General features: G+C 41.1%; 1 protein-coding gene across 3 annotated transcripts in view; it reads right to left on the bottom strand.

Annotated features, from left to right (window-relative positions):
• Nucleotides 1-21,874, bottom strand: part of LOC136857479 (tRNA dimethylallyltransferase) — a 1,029,479-nt gene that overhangs the window by 22,843 nt on the left and 984,762 nt on the right. The window lies entirely within an intron of this gene.

Genomic DNA, 21,874 nt, shown 5'->3' with positions numbered 1-21,874 from the left:
TGCATGTTGATTGGACAGTCATTTCAACATTTTCTCGCTATTTAAAAAAAATACAGACGTATGATGGAATTCACCCAATCTCTGACTTCTCTTAAAATTGGATGTGCGCTGTATCTTCGGTCAGAACTTGAAATCAAGTACAGTTTGCTTGCTATCATAATCAAGTACAGTTTGCTTGCTATCATAAGTTCATCATCACTTCTGCTACTATACTTAACTATTATGTATGCTATTTTGCTTTACGTCGCACCGACACAGATAGGTCTTATAGCGACGATGGGATAGGAGAGGACTAGGAATGGGGAGGAAGCGGCCGAGTCTTTAATTAAGGTACAGCCCCAGCATTTGCCTGGTGTGAAAATGGGAAACCACAGAAAACCATCTTCAGGGCTGCCGACAGTGGGATTCGAACCCACTATCTCCCGGATGCAAGCTCACAGCTGCGCGCTCCTAACCAACCGCACGGTCAACTCGCCCAGTACTATTATGTATACAGAGGAGTATGAACATTTTCACGAAACAAAATTACATTTAAAGAACACAACGCTATCTTCCCGTGAACACTGCACAATAATAAATGGATGGAAAACGTTTCCTAGTTAATGAAGAAAGAGCGAGGGTCTCCTACCCGGTATGTGCGCCTTTGAATGATGAGTGATGAGTGAAGAGCACTGCTATGAGCACTGAGTGAGGAGTAATCCACTCGGCATGTTCGTACCCTTAGGATTTTATTATTTATTATCTAGGAGTGCAAGTGTACGCCTCCATTCATTTTGTGTTTGGGCCAGTTATCTAACCTGTTCTGTTTCCATGAAGGTCCAGTAGGCTGGGTAATAAATACCCCTGTAAAAGTAATGTCAATTGTAAATTGTGCCTAGAGAGGCCAGAGAGTGTAAGAGTTGTGTGTAATGTTGCCTTAAGCGGGCGGTTAAAATTGGATGAATGTTGGAGAGCCTGTTAGCTCTTTTTCAAAGTTTTGATTATTGTAAAGAGTGCCTCTAGAAGGCTAGATATTGTATTTAGGGAGCAAGTGCTCTTGAATGAAGAGATTTCTGCCCTTGAGTAAATGGTTCCTGGTTTGAATTAACAGTTGTAAACTGGATCCGGGATCTCTGGAATTGTAAAACTAGGGACTTGAAGCCTAGAATCTGTAAAAATCAATAATCTTGAATTTTCCCAGTCTTGTTTAAGGATTGCTATTTGTACATGTCATGTTGTTATGTTCACTCAGTGAAAAAAGATTGTTAAGTTTGTTTTCGGAAAAGAAACATAACCTTTTAAAGTTTTAATTCAATTTTTGATGTTGTAGTTAGACCCATTCAAGCCCGCACCTTCTTTCACCATCCCTGCGTTCCACACGAACCCCGGAACAATTATTATTATTATTATTATTATTATTATTATTATTATTATTATTCTTTAGTTGCCGAATTGTCATCTTACTCTATGGCGCTACGGTCCTTTGAGAACCTCGGCCTCCTTGATCACAGATTACCAGCAGACTTCATCTTCTGCGCGTCTACACCACCTCCACTCAAGACCGCCCCCTCCTCATCCAGCTATCTCCCACTGGGTCAAGGATGTCCTGTTAGTACATTCTTATTCTTCCCATTTTGACCGACTCTTATGTAAGACTCTTATTTCTTCGTTGATTCTAATCCTCCATATCTCTCCACCCTTCACTGGGCCACTTTCCTTTCCCAGACATTCAGTGCTGGACAAAGCGGGGGCGGGACAGGTTTTTCTCCGGGTACTCCGGTTTTCCCTGTCATATTTCATTCCAGCAACACTCTCCAATATCATTTCATTTCATCAATCATTTCATTAATCACTGCCCCAGAGGAGTGCGACAGGCTTCGGCCGCCGACACAATTCCTATCCTTGCCGCTAGATGGGGGCTTCATTCACTCCATCTCTGACCCGGTCATTGACTAGAAACAGGCTGTGGATTTTCATTTCACAATTTATCAATAAGATCAATTCAACCAAAAGACCAGAGAATCAACAGACAAAAAACGTACAGTACAAATATATACCGTACCAAATTAAAAAAACAACAAATAGCTTTTAAAACTAATAACAACATTTCTTCCAATTTCAATAATACACGTAATCGGTTATGTGCCATGGCAGATTTTATGGATAGTTTTCCATCAACTGACGAAGATTTAAGCATATTGAAAGTGGATAAGAAGGGTACAATGCTCAACAATAATTTAGAACAGTACTTTAATCTTAACTATAATATTAATGAAATCTATAAAATACCTAATATTCTGTTTGACATAATCAGTTCCGTCCAAGACTTTTAAAATCTCTTCATCAAACAATCCATTTATATTCTGTTTCCCTTTTTCTCCAAGTATCTCTTGAGCTGTTATATTTATTGCCAGTTTGGTTTGATTCCACAATACGTAATATCCTCATCTGTAGTTTCAACCCCTTGCAGTTTTTCTTGTAACTTATTCTGATATTCTTCCCGTGTCTCTACATTGTAAATCTTATTCTTCTGAAGTGCAGCATCCTTGGTTTTGTCGGCAACTTCCTCCTCACACGGTCTGAGTCGATGATTACCACATCATCTATTTGATTTCTCGTCAGTTCACCCGGTGATAGACCCCAGGAGCTCTCAACTTGGGCCACCACGGGGCCTTTAGCTGAGTCCTGGCGTTGCTTCCACTTACTTGTGCCAGGCTCCTCACTTTCATCTCTCCTATCTGACCTCTCTTCGTCGACTCTTGTTTTCTTCCGCCCAGACGGTGTTACGTTTCCGAGTCCTAGGGAGTTTTTCATTTTTATGCTCTTCGTGGGCCTTGTCCTCCTTTAACCGATACCTTCATTCTTCGAAATGTCGGATCCCATCCATTTTTTCTCTCTGATTGGTGCTATACAGAGGATGTTGTACAGTTGTATTTTCTCTTAAAACAATCATCACCACCACCATCCGGTGATACCCAGGTACTTTTAATTGTCATTCCTTTACTGACGGCAATGTCAGTCAATCTTATTTGTTTCTAGGTGCTTGCTCTGAAGGCCAGCAATAGGTTGATTTTCTTTCTCTTTACCTGTTTTAGCGTAAGGAGAATGTTAACATCATATTTCGGGAGCCAACTGTAAAGGGGCGTAAAAGAATTCCTACTGCACTTGAATGAACTTGTATGACATTTGAATGAAGTTAGATGTGATACTTACACGGTAGAGGTAAAAGAGTGTAATTTTGGATTATGTTCACTTAGATTGTGATCAGTAATTCCTCCAACCGCTAAATCTGCCCACATAATTCGCTCATTTACGTCCTACCCCACACTCTGCGCTTTACTTTTTAACACCTGTTAAGAACACTTTATAATCTCCCAGCAGTTCAAGTTTTAGAATACTTTGGAAATCGTAAGTGCGTTATTTGGTTTTTATAAGATCATCAAAGTGTTTGTAACTGTTTACATTTAGGTATTTGATGTCACTGTTTCGATATGATTGTGGCAGCTATCAGCTCTTGTGATGTCACTTAATTCTCAGCATTAGATGAACATATTTGATTATGTGTTCCAGCACTTTGTCTTTGTTCATTAATTCAAGTTAATTCAATTCAAATTAATTTAAGTGTAAAGCAAGTGGTTCGAATCTATATAACACTATCATGTTGTTGTTGTTTGAGTCATCAGTCCGTAGACTGGTTTGATGCAGCTCTCCATACCACCATCAGTGAACAACTCTAAGTACCACCCTATCCTGTGCTAACATTTTCATTTCTACGTAATAATTTCATTCTACATCTGCTCTAATCTGCTTGTCATATTCATACCTTGGTCTACCCGCACCGTTCTTACCGCCTACACTTCCTTCCTCTTCTTCTCGTCAAATTTAGCCAAATCGATCTCTATCCTTCTCACCTTCAGCATTCTTCTGTAACACCACATTTCAAAAGCTTCTATTCTCTTTCTTGCTGAGCTAGTTATCGTCCATGTTTCACTTCCATACAATGCCACGTTCCAGATGAAAGTCTTCAGAAACATCTTTCTAATTCATGTATCAAGGTTTGAAGTGAGCAAATTTCTTTTCTTAAGAAAGCTCTTCCTTGCTTGTGCTAGTCTGCGTTTTATGTCCTCCTTACTTCTGCCATCATTCGTTATTTTACTACCCAAGTAACAGTATTCATCTACTTCCTTTAAAACCTAATTCCCTAATCTAATATTTCCTGCATCGCCTACCTTCGTTCGACTGCACTCCATTACTTTTGTTTTGGACTTATTTATTTTCATCTTTTACTTCTTGCCCAAGACTTCGTCCATATCATTCAGCAATTTCTCGAGATCTTCTGCAGTCTCATATAAAATAATATCATCGTCAAATTTCAAGGTTTTGATTTCTTCCCCTTGGATTGTGGATTCCTCTTTGATTTCCTTTACTGCCTGTTCTAAGTAAATATTGTAAAGGAGGGGGACAAATTGCAGCCTTGCCTCACTCCTTTCTGGATTGCTGCTTCTTTTTCAAAGCCCTCGATTCTTATCTCTGAAGGCTGATTTTTATACAGATTGCAGATAATTCTTCGTTCCAGGTATCTGATCCCAATCACCTTCAGAATCTTAAATCAACATTATCGAACGCCTTTTCTAGATCTACGAACGCCACGTACGTGGGCTTGTCCTTCTTAATTCGATCCTTCACGTGTTCCTACATTTCTTCTGAAGCCAAATTGATCTTCTCCCAACTGAACTTCAACTTGTATTTCCATTCTTCTGTAAATAAAACGTGTTAAAATTTTGCAGGCATGAGATATTAAAGTAATGGTATGGTAGTTTTGACACTTGTCAGCACCGGCTTTCTTGTGAACAGGTATAACAACATTCTGCCGAAAATCGGATGGCACTTCTCCTGTCTCATACATCTTACACACTAAATGGAATAACCTTGCCATGCTGGTTTCTCCTAAGGAAGTCAGTAATTCAGAGGGAATGTCATCAATTCCACGTGCCTTGTTCCTATTTAGGTCTCTCACAGCTCTGCCAAACTCTGACCTTATAATTGGGTCTCCCATTTCATTAGCATCAACAGCCTCTTCTTGTTCCAGAACCAAGTAATCTACATTTTTACCTTGATACAACTGTTGGATATGTTCCTGCCATCTTTCTGCTTTGTCTTCTTTCCCTAGAAGTGGCCTTTCATCTGAGCTCTTAATATTCATACACCTAGATTTCCTTTCTCCAAAAGTTTCCCTGATTTTCCTGCATGCAGCATCTGCCTCTCTTAGGACCATACAACCTTCGACATCCTTGCACTTCTCCTTCAGCCAGTCTTCCTTAGCAACCTTGCACTTTCTATCCACTTCATTCTTTAATCGCCTGTATTCTTTTCTGCCCTCTTCATTTCTAGCATCCTTGTATTTTCGTCGTTCATCAATCAGGTTTAGTATCTCCTGAGTTATCCACTGATTCTTAGTTGATCTTTTCTTCCTTCCTAACATGTCTTCAGCAGCCCTACTGACTTCATTTTTCATGACTATCCACTCTTCCTCTATTGTGTTTCCTTCAGTCTTTTCATTTAGTCCTTGTGCAACATGTTCCTTGAATCAATCCCTCACACTCTTTTCTTTCAACTTGTCTAGATCCCATCTGCTTGGTTTCCTTCATTTCTTCAATTTCTTCAACTTCAAATGGCATTTCATGAGCAACAAGTTGTGGTCAGAGTCCATGTATGCTCCTGGGAAAGTTTTGCAATCCAACACCTGGTTTCTGAAAGTCTGCCTAATCATAATGAAGTCTACTTGATACCTCCCAGTGTCTTCATGTCTCGTCCACGTATACAGCCGTCGTTTGTGGTGTTTGAACCAAGTATTGGCAAGGACTAAATTATGATCAGTGCAGAATTCAACCAGACGACTTCCTATTTCGTTCCTTTGTCCCAATCCGAATTCTCCTACTGTATTACCTTCTCTTCCTTGGCCTACCACTGCATTCCAGTCTCCCATCACAATTAGATTCTCGTTACCTTTTACATATTGTATTAAATCTTCTATCTCTTCATATATTCTTCCGATTTCAACATCATCCGCTGAACTAGTAGGCATATAGACCTGCACTATTGTGGCGGGCATTGGTCTGGTGTCTGATCTTGACAACAATAATTATTTCACTATGCTAGTCGTAGTAGGTTACCCGCTGCCCTATTTTCTTATTCATTATTAAACCAACTCCTGCATTTCCTCTATTTGATTTTGTGTTGATAATTCTGTAGTCGCCTGACAAAAAATCCTGTTCTTCCTGCCAACGTACTTCACTTTAGTCTATCCGTCTACCTTTTCAGATTCTCTAACCTACCACAACGATTCAAACTTCTAACATTCCACGCTCCGACTCGCAGAATGTCAGTATCCATCTTCCAGATGATCGCCCCCTCTCGTGTAGTCCCCACCCGGTGATCCGAATGGGGGACTAGTTTACCTCCGGAATATTTTACCCGGGAGGAAGCCATCACCAGTACATCATTCATACAGAGAGAGCTGCATGTCCTCGGGAGTTAGTTCCGGCTGTAGTTTTCCGTTGCTTTCAGCTGTGTAGCAGTATCAACACAGCTAAGCTATGTTGAGTATTATTGCAAGGTCATGTCAGTCAATCATCCGGACTGCCGGCCTTGCAACTTCCGAAAGGCTGCTACCCCCGTTTCGATGAACCATTCTCTCAATTTGATTCATTAATCTGTATGTTTTTCTAAGCAAGTTATTGACCCAATCTATTGAACAGGAATCTTCCGGTAGTAGGCGCGTAAGAAAATACCCCACCGTGATATTACATGGAAATGGGATGGAATATTCATCCTGTATAATTTATCATAACCAATGACTCGCTAGTAGCACTTGCTTAGCGCACCTGCCTTTTGCCCGAGTTACTTTTCACCTCGCTACGCTCGCGGCACGGGCCTTACTGTTCCGCTAATTAACAAAGTGTGCACCAAACACACCTGTCATGATTTCCTCACTCTAAGTGAGACGAAAGGTCACGTCCGTGAGGTGGCAGCAGCAGCAGCACCTGCTCCATGCGGGTTATGGAGCCTGACCACTACCCGCATCATCAGAATCTCGTCAAAGAGTGATCCTTAACGTCGGTGAAACTCCAGTACAGGCGGCAGGAGGCTATGCCGTGAGAAAATTGACAGTAGTGCAAGGTGTAGGGCTAAAGCTGTCTAATGTACGGTATCCCGGACGAAAAGAACGAGCATGTCCTAGCGAAGTGACAGACTCTGGATATAGCCATTAAGAAAGATGATGGGTAAATGTGGGAGTGACAAGCGTTTAGTGCAACGCTACACATGGGACGGCAGGGGGACCAAATCCCTCCAGGACTTGCTCAGAACTCAGGCGTGCTCAGCTCAGACTGAAGTGCGGAACACGTAACACGCTTCCCAAGCGGCCTTGTTGTTAGATTTGTCCGGCGGTTCGATGAAGAGGAGAGTGAAACGTAATTTGCCAACGTAAGTTTTTAGTGACAGTATGATTCATACTTATCAAAGTTTTTCGCCACAGAAAAGCAGACTGTTAGCACTTCCTCGTAAGATTAAGAAGGAGCATGGCTACAAGTTTCTGTGGGTTCGGAATGCTGTTGCCCGATTAAGAAGAACCGAGAGTTCTCAAATCTTTGTAATATTTAATAGTGATTATTTAAGAAAGTTATCATAATTCATGTTTTTTTCTACAGAATTTTATTTGTAGCACTTTGGAAGATCCATGCTGCTCATGCACTGGGAGTACTGAACGGTCGTGCATCACGACATACTTTTACGGAAATTAGCCTATTGTGGATTTTCTAAAGGTATGTTGAAATTGTTCGTATCATACCTTCATCATCGCCAACTACACACACGATCTGATGTTCCCTAAGGTTCGAAGTTCGACCCTCAACTCAACTCATTCTAATATCCTACTTTTTAAAATAATTCAATGAGTGCAGGATTGCAGAAAGTGAGAGGAAGTATTTCACAAAGGAGTAGAGTAAATAGCTGTGTCAAAGTCATATCTTCGTGCAGTGAAGGGACTTGGGTGTAACATTTGATTCTGTTCTCACATAAATTATTTTTGTTGCTCAGGAGATGTTCCCAAGACTTCACTAACCCGATGCTACTCTTCAACTCATGGCTGGAATATACTACCGTTATTTGGAATCGTTGGCACTCAAAATGGTGCAGAGTAAGTTTCTGAGATTTATTCAGTTCAAAATCACACGAATTTTCCCGCAGTATGACAGTTATGTTCATATCATTTGGTTGTAAGACTGTAGCCAGTCTATATTATCAATATTTAATAGTAATAATGAGCCTGTAAATTAAATTATATTTTAAAATCATTTTGCAAGCTTGTAAATTAATTCATGGACACAGGTTCATTGAGACTCCATTATGTATGTTTTCTGTTGTAGGTTTAATGAGTTTGTCCTTCCAAAATTCACCTGTAGCATTGACACGCACAAATTAAGCAATCGTTACTGTATATTCACTATCGCGAATGTAAATTATTCACATAGTGCAATTATGTAGTTAAGTATCAGGCGTATTCTAATGAACGTGTAAACATCGTATGTAGGGATGTATTTCTAATTATTGGGTTTGACAGAAACACAATAAATTAATTTACACGTACAGTACTGATGACCCAGTCGCTTAAGTGCGGCCAGTATCCAGTAATCGGGAGATAGCGGGTTCGAGCCCCACTGTCGGCAGCCCTGAAGATGGTTTTCCGTGGTTTCCCATTTTCACACCAGGCAAATGCCGGGACTGTACCTTAATTAAGGCCACGGCCGCTTCCTTCCACTTCCTAGGCCTTTCCTACCCCATCGTCGCCATAAGACCTATCAGTGTCGGTGCGACGTAAAGCAAAAAAAAAAAAAACTGATGACCCGCGCTTTCCAAGTAGCCGCCTGAACGAACACTGTTACTGGATGAATTACTTCGAGAATTCAATATCAGCCGTAAACAATAAAAACTCCTAAACAATTAGAAAGGAAACGCTGGTCTGACGTGTTAGAGCAATGAGTTTGTCACTAACAGAAAGTTGGTAGCAATGTGTGAGCAGTTGCCCTTTGAATCCTTTATACTGTGATAGGGGCCGATGACCTAGATATTAGGCGCCTTTAAACGAGAAGCATCATCACCACTACCACCTTTATACTGTAGGAACTTCCTGATGAATTTCGTTCATTAAGGAACTTATTCTGCATTAGGCGACTAGGTGTGCCGGGTTCGAGACGGCGCTGGGATTACAAGGTGCAACAAACCTAGTTTCTAGTGAACACCGCGAAACTGGGCTCAGAAGACCATTCTCTTCATAGGGTTTTAGAGGAAGTAAGACCCCAATTAGAGTAAGGGACCTTCATCAGGATTTCTTGATTCGAGAACTGGAACAAAAGTAGCATAATTTGTTCGACGAAAGAATGGTGTTCCGTAAATGTTGTAAATTGGAAATAAAGACACGAGGGGTATGTTCCGAGGTGTCAGTGGAGAGATGGCATGGAGTTTTTAAAAGTAGGACAGTATGAAGAAGTTGGGATTCAAGAGGACAAACTGGGACAAGTATTAGTTAATATTACGCAGGCGGTTCATCCAGGAGAATAATTTCCATTCCAAAGACAGCCGTTGCTATAAAATCTGAAATTTCTCTAGTTCCACATGCATCTGAAATTCCGCTGAATAGTTTGCCTTCCGACGCGGTTTAGGCACAAGCGATGCTATCCTCATGGAAAATGAGTTTGTATATCTGTTCTGTAGACTATGGAAAGGCTTTTGATCGGGTGTTTTGACAAATTGTATTTGAAGTACAAGAAGTGATTTATCTCTTCACGAGGTCTCTGAGATAGTATACATAAAGGCAGGGATTCTCCGTTTCTGTCTGAAATGTGCTGGAAGAAGCACTTCTAGGGCAGGACCTGTATGAGGTGAAGATTTGCGGGCCTCCTAGACGGCAACGCTATCTCTCAGGCCAGAGCTGTGTGGAGAAGGTGAGAGGGTTATTTTTAATTTTGGCTTTCGGTTTTAACGACCATTTAGCCAGCTACAATTTTGTATGTTTTTGGTTATTAATTATGATTCGACTTTGATGAATTGAACTTACACATTTAAGACGAACAGAAACACCCAGCACCCGAGCCGGAGAAATTAACCAGACGAAGTTAAAATCCCCGACCCAGCCGGGAATGGAACCCGGGACCCCAGTGACAAAAGTTACCCTGGAGCCGAACAAGGTGAGAGGTGGTGGTGGTGGTGGTGATTATTGTTTTAAGAGGAAGTACAACTAGGCAACCATCCTCTATATAACACTAATCAGAGAGAAATAATGGAAAGGGGTCCGACACTTCGAAAAACTGAAGATATCGGCCAAAGAAAGACAAGGGCCACGAAGGGCGTGAAAATGAAAGACTCCCTAGCCCTCGCAAACCTAATAGCGTCGGAGTCGGAAAATAACAAGAGTTGACCAAGGGAGGTCGGATAGGATAGATGAAAGTGAGGAGCCTGGCACAAGTGGAAGCAGTGCCAGGACTCAGCAAGGTTAGAGGGTTGGCGGCCGTGCCCTATACTACGAGGAAAAATTCTACAGGCCTTCGCTTTAGTGCAGGAGAACTGAAAACTACGGAAAACCATTCTGACAACAGCCGACTGTGCCCGTCTCCCGAATACAGAGCCACGGAACATCCTTACAGTGATGTCTAAACAGCAGCGAGAAGCACAATAAATTCAGCATTTACTTACTTAGGCCAAGAAATCACGGATGATAAGCGAAAAGGAGCGTACTCAAACTTTGGCTACGTCTGGACTACTAGCATACTTGAGGTGCTTTAGACAAACGCAAAACAACAAAACGAATTCCAAAGAAATGACGAAGCAGAGGAAATCACTGCTCCAAACAAAATGGTGGGACCATTTGCTTCGTCACTCACTGCTAATAGCAGAGTTGCCAACAGACTAATCTCAGGAATAATAATAATAATAATAATAATAATAATAATAATAATAATAATGGCGTATGGCCTCCGGAGAAGCTTGATGCAGGTCTATAGGCGAAGATGTCACAGACGCATTAACTGCGACCCGGCCAGGAGTTGAACCCGAGACTCCTTGGACCACAGGCCAACACCGAGCTGGGCAATCTTACGATTCAATACAAGAAAAAGAAAGAGGAACTGGCGATGGGAGGTCTTCGATAAATTTAAAATAAATCCACCATCACATATTCCAGAGTTAGGTCGGGAGTTTGCATTTGAACCCCACTGTCGGCAGTCCTCAAGTGTATCTTAATTAAAGCTACGGCCGCTTCCTTCCCTATCCCATCGTCGGTGCGACGTAAAGTCCGAAGTTGCGTTATTTTGTAAGAAAGAAGTGAACTCTGTGCTGTACGGGAGTATAAAAATATAATGTTATTGGCTTAACGTCCCACTAACTACTTTTACGGTTTTCGGAAACGCCGAGGTGTCGGAATTTAGTCCCGCAAAAGATATTTTACGTGTCAGAAAATCTACCGACACGAGACTCACGAATTTAATCCCCTTCAAATACCACAGGACTGAGTCAGGTTCGAACCTACCAAGTTGGGGTCAGAAGGCCAGCGCCTCAACCGTCTGAGCCACTCAGCCCGGCTGTACGGGCGTGAAAGCTGCGCGAACTCACGAAATTAGATACAATCACTCCCATAAATATTCGGCCACTGATAAAATCCGCGAAAAAGAAATGTGTCTAAGTAATGAAACTACATTTGGTTGTTTAGGCTGTAACTTTTTTGTGCTGATAATAAATAAATAATAATAATAAATAAAGTCATGAATAAAAATATAGAAATAAAATTACTCAAAAACTTAATAAAATTAATAAGCATAATTAACCGAAATGTCCGTAGTATGGGCGCCAGAGTTCACCAGAATGGATCCCTCGAATTTAGATAAGAGCATGATAAACTTTCTATCCCAGGGCGTGTACATAATGCTGCGTACTGGTACATCTGCTGCAGGCCTTACCTAACCTCCTGAAAACGACTAAATAGGTAGGAACTGCACCTAGGTTCACCAATAACACTGATTCTAAAATAGCTAACTATATTCTTAACAAATTCCGTGCATGAGCACCTCATCAACATACAACATTATACATATAATACACACATAAGATATTGCTGGAAGACTCCATATTTACAACAACAACAATAATGAAAATCGTGGGAAAACGAAAGCGAGAACTAAGCTACCATTTGTAGATGGTCCGATGAACAATGTACATGTATGAAGATAAATACCCTTCACTGTCTCTATATCAATTCGACTTACCGATTCTCATAATCGGCAGTTATCACATCACACAGATACTGTACCTTGTACTACTGTGTTCACATATTTTTTAACACTTGTAAAGATATATACACACGTCTGTCGATCCTCAACATAAATTTATGGAAAGTCTGAGATAGCTTTCACCAACATATAATGCTAGGCCGCCACAAGTGCTACAATACTTAATGCGCAAGCACTCTCCACAATCATCCACTTTCTACGAACATAACAAGACTACGCTCCACAAGCGTTTGAAGTCAAGTCCATTGCAGCCGTGTCACTCCAGTACCGTGTATCAGCACCACTTCCTTCCCGTACAGTGTGTCAGTTGTAGTTGTAGTTATCTTCCTTCTCGTTCCTTTACAATCAGCTCTACAATCACCCTTACAATGTTTTTTCATAATATGTCCCCTCATAATGTCCCTGGTTGCCGCCGTATGATCAACCTTTATAGACATCAACATCCCCCTCCTCTCAGATGAGACGTCTGGATTGGTGCTTGCCCACCAATCATGAGTGAACCTCTTGTCAAGACCAAGCCCTGAACTACTTCCTCCTCCCAAGACAATAACAAACACTCGGGAGTTTTACATGAATCACCAAATTTTCCTAATACAACAACAAGCTTATCTCATCAGGCTGGGATATATACATGACGCATGGAATTACCCGACACAAGTACATCACAACAGACACTAGGGTAGCCATATGACTCATTCAAATTACCAGAGTTATTAAAGCAATGTTTTCCCACTCGTGCAAAACAAATTACTCATACCTACATATGTGGATATCTTCCAGCTTATAAATATAAATGACAAAACATACAAATGAAATAATAATAATAATAATAATAATAGTAATAATAAAAATAATAATAATAATAATAAATCGAATACTGACAATAATATCTCTAACTTCTACATATAATTCGGGGGTGTGATATATGTACTATCACAAGGCCGAAGAGGAATCATGGAGTATTGATGTACAGTATGCTGTAAAAGAAAGGACATTGTGCACTTGGGTGAAATGACACACCTCAAATATATTCGGTCACCCGGAAAGGCCGGAATTGCCGTTGTGTTCATTGACAGAGATAGGGCAGATAGCGTTGCAAAACGTTCATTTCAGGAGTGCGGTGCCGCGAGACACGTCGTGTCGAAATCATTTGCTGCAATGTTGCGGACTAGTATTAAATGGGGTGCAAAAGAGAAAACAATACCACGTTTGAAGAACGCCAGCTCGCAATATTCCATCATGCTCGAGGTAAATCGCATAGAAAGATATCGCAGATGCTTAACATAACCAGAACAACAATTGGAAATATAATAAGACGATTCAAAAATTAAGACAGAATTGATTCAATTCCCCAGACAGGCAGACCAAGAAGGCTGACAGAACGAGAGGAGAGGTTGTGCTTCAGAATGGGAATCGAAATCCGAAAATTAGTGCTCCGAAACTGGCAGCAGCTGTTTTATATGAGTGTGGAAAGAAAGTAGGTATTGAAACCGTGCGAAGATCACTGCGAAAGAATGAGTTCTTTCGGAGAAGAGCTAGTAGGAAACCACACATTAGTACAGTAAATAAAAACAAGCGGCTAGAGTTCCCAAAAACCTACGTAGGCCTACGCAAACCCAGTGCTTGGTGGGAGGATGTGTTATTTGTTGATGAGTCATAGTTCAACGTCTTCGGGTCCGATGGAAAGTAATTGGTGTGGCGGAGACGTCACGAGGAACTGAGAACAAGCAATTTACAAGCAACGGTAAAAAAATGGTGGAGGAAGTGCAATGGTGTTCTGATGTGTAGCATCGAACGGGGTTGGTGCACTGTGTTTGAAAAAAAAAGGGGGGGGGCGAATTTGGCTATTATCAAAAACAATTTGCGAAACAACTTGGTATACAGTGTACTTTCAAGTTCTACCAAGATAACGCATCAGGCACAAGTCGTAACTTGTCAGGGAGTGGTTGCTGTACTACTGCCCGAAGGTCTTGAAACTCCACCACAATCACCCGACCTGAACCCCATCGAGAATGTATGGAATCGAATGAAGGCAGCTCTGCAATTGCGGCGGCCAAGTTCCTTCAGAGACTTGAAGAGGAGACTGCTACAAGAATGGACGGCATTAAGCCCTGATTATATCAAGAAAGTTATCGCCAGTATGCCGAATCGACTGGAATAGGTCCTAAAACATCAAAGTGGACCTACAAAGTACTGAATGTGTAACAGTGTTGTGAATTATGCGAGTTTATGTTGCTTTTTGTATAGTGGCCGAATATTTTTGAAGTGGCACTGGAATTACTGATTTTATTTAATGTACGACGGAGGGCGTACTAATGACTGTTAGAAGAGTTGAATTACATCACAATGTTTGTAAAACGTGTTACTACGTTTTCCTACATGTTTCGTTGTATTATACGTTAACATTATAGTGTAAGAATAACTACCCAATGAAAGTGTGTGAAAAATCAGACTGACCGAATATTTATGGGAGTATCTGTAGAAAGATTCTTCTACAAGCAATGGCGCGAGGGTACTCGACTAAGTTAAGAACGAAGGCTTGCAGAATGAACGCTACAAGTTTCTGACTCACACGTGCACATTATATAAACATGATTTTTGATTTTTGAAAAAGAAGGGAGCACTCGGGAATAAAGGCTGGCACAGGGGACGCTTCTCTGGTGCTCCTATGTGGTGTATACGAACCTGGGACCCTCAGCCGAACACACGTCCATTTTGATGACTCGAAGGATTGCACTGTCTTGTGACTGTCAAAATGTCGCTCACTTCATTCGGCTTGACAGAGTAGTAGTTCGGTGAGGACAGCAATGCCTCTTTAGTTGAGGATCACAATACCTAACGTAGGAAGTTTCTTTTTGATCACAGAAAAACATGATACCTTGGAACTTGTCATCTGCAAATGGTTCTAGTAAATCAAAATTCAAGGCCACAAAGAACATCCCCACGTGTGACATGCATGTGCTTCTTGTAAATATACGTCGTTGTTACATGTAGCCGATTTTAGTGCTTCTGACACGACAAATTGAATATGGACTGTGAAATTTCTTATCAAGTCTCGTATATTCACATTACCAATTGAGAAACTAAAATAAAACGAACATTACGGGTAAAAACATGGTTTGTCAACGATAATTCGTTAGTCAAAACCATACTTATTTAGATACAGGCAGGAAGATTTGATAAGAATGTGCCGGCATCGACAAACGCGTGTACCAGTTGTATCCGTACACATGGGCAGGATGACACGCACCGTTTGTTTGCGATGCACGGAAAAGTTTCAGTGACAACATACGACTGGTCAAGTGCATTAGTCTTCTTCCTAGTGCAGACGTCATCACGTAGTTGCTCTAGGGAGCCGGTATTACTTGCTCCGCTCGGGACAGGTGTTGGTCACGTGACAAGAGAGCAGCGGACAGGCGGGTTGCATACCGTGCCCGTACTGTAGTTGCCGTTCGGAAATGTTACCACACAACGAGCTAGAACAACACAGGGGGGCTGCGTGCCTGACATCAGCGCTCCCTGCGCGGGCAAGTTGATAAGGGGCAGCCATGGTAATGGTTATCAAAACAAAGCGAATTGGCGCAAGAACATAATGTTGAGGTGACAGGGAGATTGTGCATGCCAATTTCCTAAGTTTTTGTAAGTTTTAAGAAGTGAAAAGATAGATTCTTGCTTCCAAAATGCCATCCGTATGCTCAGCGTAACAAATTATCAACGGCGATTACTGGCAAGTGCCGTTCCCACCCTATTTAATTTTCATTCATATTTACAAAGACAACGGAGCGCCCACCACCAAGGAAACGTAACCACGAAAAGTCATCGATTTCGGTTAAGCGTACACCAAGTATGGCAAATACAGTATTTGTGAAATTTATGCAGCCTTTATTGTAGATGTCAGTTGCAGTGGTAATTAGAACTAGGCTACACTTCGTAATGGACAACTTCCCAGTATGATATGGTAATGGGAAAAACATGATATGCTCCAAATATTATAATAAATAATTACATTAAACAATTATAGTGGTACAGTACTTGTGGGCCGCCTCTATAGTGTAGTAGTTAGCATGAGTAGCTGCCACCCCCGAAAGCCCGGGTTCGATTCCTGGCTCTGCCACGAAATTTGAAAAGGGATACGAGGGCTGGAACGGGGTCCACTGAGCTTCGGAAGGTCAACTGAGTATAGGTGGATTCGACTCCCACCTCAACCATTCTCGAATTGGTTTTCCGTGGTTTCCCACTTCTCCTCCAGGCAAACGCCGGGATGGTACCTAACTTAAGGCCACGGCCGCTTCCTTCCCTCTTCCTTGTCTATCCGTTCCAATATTCACATCCCTCCCACAAGGCCCCTGTTCAGCATAGCAGGCGAGGCCGCCTGGGCGAGGTACTGGTTCTCTTCCCCGGTTGTATCCCCCGACCCAAAGTCTCACGCTCCCGGACACTGCCCTTGTGGCGGTAGAGATAGGATCCCTCTCTTGAGTCCGTGGGAGAAATCAACCCTGGAGGGTAAACTGATTAAGAAAGAAAGACAGTACTCATGGATTTGGAATACTTTTAAAAATATGATCAGAATGAGGTTGTAACCTATTGTAGGTCCCTATCATTTTAAGACTTTCTGTCATAAATATTTAACTCCACGGTTTTATTGTAATTTAACGTAACCACTGCAACCAAGCAGGGTAACGCTCTTGTTCCGATTTCGAGGCCTATTCGTATGTCACTGTGCGATGATTTCGAACTGCCCTACAATCAACTGATCGTGATGGCCTCGTGCCGCAATATGATGAAGTGGCGGTATTGGTATTGGTTTTTAAAACTAGGCTACACTTCGTAATGGACAACTTCCCAGTATGATAATTGTAATGGGAAAAACATGATATGCTCCTAATATTATAACAAATAATTACATTAAACAATTATAGTGATACATTACTTGTGGGCCGCCTCTATAGTCTAGTGGTTAGTGTGAGTATCTGCCACCCCCGAAAGCCCTGGTTCAATTCCCGGCTCTACCACGAAATGCTTGAAGCTTTCGGCAACGATCTTTAATTCTCCCCCAGTGATTATAAAATGCGTATTTTCTACCTTCTCGCCATTCCAGGGCCATGCCCCCTTGCTTGTGTGACCACAGGAAACATGGCGGACGTCTGTTCTATTAGCTTCACCCAGGCAGCGCGTCCGCCTCTGTATGTTATTCTAGCTCGTTGTTACCACATGAACAACAGCTTTTTTAATAATAATAATAATAATAATAATAATAATAATAATAATAATAATAATAATAAAAAATAATAATAATAATAATAATTTGGAGCATGGATCATGTGAGACGAACAGGACACAGATTAAAGAGTATAACAGGACAAGGCAATTATTCATTGACAAAGGAAATATATAGGAGTGTGCACTATTTCCTAAATAAATACCTTTTTTTACGATTAACTGAAGCTTTGGGACACGCACATTTATCGAAAGAAAATACAATGTATGTGATTTGTACATATCCTTTGCACTCTCATTAACATACATTTCAATCTTTGTATTAAACACGCGAACTGAAACATATTACTGGTGTACTCCTCCTTCACGGGACCTTTGGGCTCGTTTAGATAGTATTGTATTATGTTTAGTATTATCGTTTGCGTACTGGCAAGTCGCAAGACACATTTCAAGTTTTCATCGATGAGCCTACTTCTGTGTCTAGATTTACAAATTCTTCATTAATGAAAAAATATGTCCACATAAATAAGTTTATCCGAATATACTTACAATATGAGCATTAAATGTGTACACTCTTATAAAATCTCTCCCGTGGAAAACGAACATAAAATTCGGTCAAACTGTTTGTGTTTGCAAACCTATCTTTCATTTGAGTATCGCACTGTAAGTCAATCAGTTCTAGCTGGAGTTCTGGTCTAACAGTTTGCAAATCCTCTGAGAAGGGCATAGCGAACACCTGCAGATCCTTTTCAAATGCCCGAATGTCGTGAAACCTACTCTCATAGTAACATTAGAACCTCTTTATATTCTTCTAATGCTTTTAATGTGATTCAATGTTTTATTACATATTAAACATTTTGCTGTTTTTTTTTTTTTTTGAACTATTAAATACTCTTCTCCCCAGGAAGGTTTGAAACTTGTTGGCATCGATGGCCTACGCTGTGCTGAACTCTCTTCCATAGTAAATGCAACATTAACAGACTAGATTTGAACGTCGTGTGGAGTGAAGGTAAAGACGGAAACACACTACCGTCACCTCTCATGAGTTCACGCGTATTGTGTACCGCAATCTAACCTGTCCAGAAAGATGTGCTACACCTTTGCGCCACTGGCCTGCAGTAGCCTACATACTACGTCATGCACTTCCCTTTCTTGTTCACTAAGCTGCTCTCGTTCCTCGAGAGCGGGGAGCAACTGGCTCCGAAGGCATTTCGCTTTCGACTGACGATGCCTGTCCTAGTGTATCTGTGGTGGGCATGGGTAGGAGTGCAGAGTTAAGTACGAAGCTTAAGAACACTATACTTAAACTAGCACTTAAAGGATTTTCATTACGAAAGATTGGGCAGCTGGTCAATGAAATGAAATGAAATGGCGTATTGCTTTCAGAGCCGGGAGTGTCCGAGGATATGTTCGGCTCGCCACATGCAGGTCTTCTGATTTGACTCCCGTAGGCGACCTGCGCGTCGTCATGATGAAATGATGATGAAGAAGACACATACACCCAGCCCCCGTGCCAGAGAAATTAACCAATTAAGGTTAAAATTTCCGACCCTGCCGGGAATCGAACCCGGGACCCCTGTGCCCAAAGGCCAGCACGCTAACAATTTAGTCATGGAGCCGGACGCTGGTCAATACACATTCTATGATGCAATATGTGGTTGATAAATGTAAATACAAAAGCACTATAAAGAACACGCCAAGGGAACCCAGGAGAAAGTGAACTGAAAGGGAAGAACGATTTGTTGTTCGGCCGATTAAGTTAGATTCCAAATTAAATGCACCAGTATTGAGGCGATTCACGGAGGAAAGAACTGGAAAGAAAATCAGCAACTCAACCATCCGTCGGAACCTGTATCAGCATGGGTACTATGGAAGAATCCCTCGGAATAGGCCACACGTATGGAGAAAAAACGGACGGCTTAGACTCACATTCGCTAAGGAGCATATACAGTGACTCACACAATTATTCGGACAGACATGATTTATTACATTTTCCTTTGTATTAGTGATTTCAGTAATAATAAATCACTGATATAAATTGAATACAAGTTTCTGTAAGGAATATAAAAACTAAACGTCCATCATTCTTCTAATGAACACTGTCAATGAAAATATGATAGTTAAAAAAAATATTTTAAAAAAAACCAATATTGCACAAAATTATTCGGACACTTTCCTCCTTACTTATGATCCTAAAGGTTAAGTGCCTGGTTGTCTTTCCTTTCATTTTAATTTCATGAAGCACCTTTGGGCAATTAAACAATAACCACATCCTTACATTCCAGGCCATATGCTTTGGGTCGTTATTTTGATAAAACTTAAAATGTTCACCAACCCCCATATTTTCGACACTCTTTTTCATATTGTCCCTCAGTATTCTAAGGTATTGAAACTGGTCAATTTTACCTTCAATAAAAACCAGTTCACCAATTCCATTCGTCGGCATGCACCCCCACACTATTACATGTCCACCGCCATCCTTCACAGTTGCTTTCGGATTTTTCTCTTGAAGCTCAGTATTAGGACGCCGCCAAACTGTTATTCTCTCGTCAGACTGAAATATGTTAAATCTTCTCTCATTAGCAAATATAACGTCATTTCACCACTCATTGTCTTCTCAAACATGGTCTTTGGTAAACAGCATTCTCTTTCTTCGATTTATTTGATTTATGAACGGCTTCCTTCTTGCAATACGGCCGTGAAAGTTACCTCTTCCGAGCACTCTCCGTATTGTTTCGGGATGCACTTTCTTTCCGTTGTCTGCGGCAATCTCCGTAGCGAGTTTTGGAGCATTTAATTTGGGTTGCTTTTTCCTTTTTCTGATAATATAACACTCTTCCCTGAAAGAGTTCGGTAGATGTTCAATTCTATCATCCTCCCGGAATCTTGTGATAATATCAGAGACTGTACTTTTCTTCATTTGTAACATTTCAGCAATTTGACGACAACTTTTACCTTTGGCATAGTGGAAAAATTACTAGCTGCCGCTGTTCGATTGTACCCTCTCTTAAGTTGTGCACAGTAGGGCCTACTCTAACTCACTGAATGTTTACATTCACACTATCCGTGGCTCTTCTACACACGTCCTCTGCACGGCAACTGACTTGTGTCCGAATAATTTTGTTGAAGCACGTTAACTGAATTCTGAGGTTCCAGGGTCACTGGTTCTCTCCTGTTTTCTAAAAGTACACATTTCAACGCCGTGTTGAAACTGTCAAATTGGGTTCTGTCAGAAACTAGTTTGCGTGTACAATATTTTCTCTGAAATACAGGGCCAGTGTGTAGCAAAGGCTATAATTAACGTGTCCCAATAATTATGTGAGTCACTGTAAATAAGGAGAACGAATTCTGGAATGATGTTATCTGGTCTGATGAGACAAAAATAAATCTTTCGGGTCAGATGGCATCCACAGAATATGGAGAAAAATTGGTACGGACAGTGATGTGGCAAATACACTTCCAAATGTAAAATACGGTGGTGGGTCTGTAATGCTTTTGGGCTGTATGTCAGCCAGAGGTGTGGGAAACACACATTTCATTGATGGAATAATGAACAAGGAGGGCTATAATGTAATCCTTGAGGGCAAATGTGAACCAGAGTGCCGAAAAAATTAGGATGCCGCCTGTTTATATGTTCCAGAATGATAATGACCCAAAACACACTGCTGAAATTAATAAGACATGCTTCATCTGGAACATTCCTAAGCAGCTTAGAACACCTCCCCAGTCTCCAGATTTAAATCCCATCGAACATCTTTGGGCTACGCTGAAGAGAAATATCCGTATGCAACGTGTGCTTACGAAGGAGGAACTTAAAAGCGTGATAATCAATCAATCAATCAATCAATCAATCAATCAATCAATCAATCAATCAATCAATACTGATCTGCATTTAGGGCAGTCGCCCAGGTGGCAGATTCCCTATCTGTTGTTTTCCTAGTCTTTTCCTAAATGATTTCAAAGAAACTGGAAATTTATTGAACGTCTCCCTTGGTAAGTTATTCCAATCCCTAACTCCCCTTCCTATAAATGAATATTTGCCCCAATTTGTCCTCTTGAATTCCAACTTTATCTTCATATTGTGATCTTTCCTACTTTTATGAACGCCACTCAAACTTATTCGTCTACTAATGTCATTCCACGCCATCTCTATGCGGTGACGATATCAGGCAGTTATTAAGGCTAGGGGACATTCAAAATTCAAGTGTTCAATTTGCTTGTACGAATAGGAAAGTTACAAGATTATGGGCGCGTTTTTCTTTATTAGAAGCCGTATGATTTGTAAACATTGTTGTAAACAGATGTAGTAGATATATGTTTTCTGAAGGCTTTTGGAATAT

This window comes from Anabrus simplex, chromosome 1 (assembly GCF_040414725.1).
Source record: "Anabrus simplex isolate iqAnaSimp1 chromosome 1, ASM4041472v1, whole genome shotgun sequence".
NCBI classification, from domain to species: Eukaryota; Metazoa; Arthropoda; class Insecta; order Orthoptera; family Tettigoniidae; genus Anabrus; species Anabrus simplex.
The sequence above is the reverse complement of the archived record's forward strand: the minus strand, read 5'-3'. Positions and strand labels throughout refer to the sequence as shown.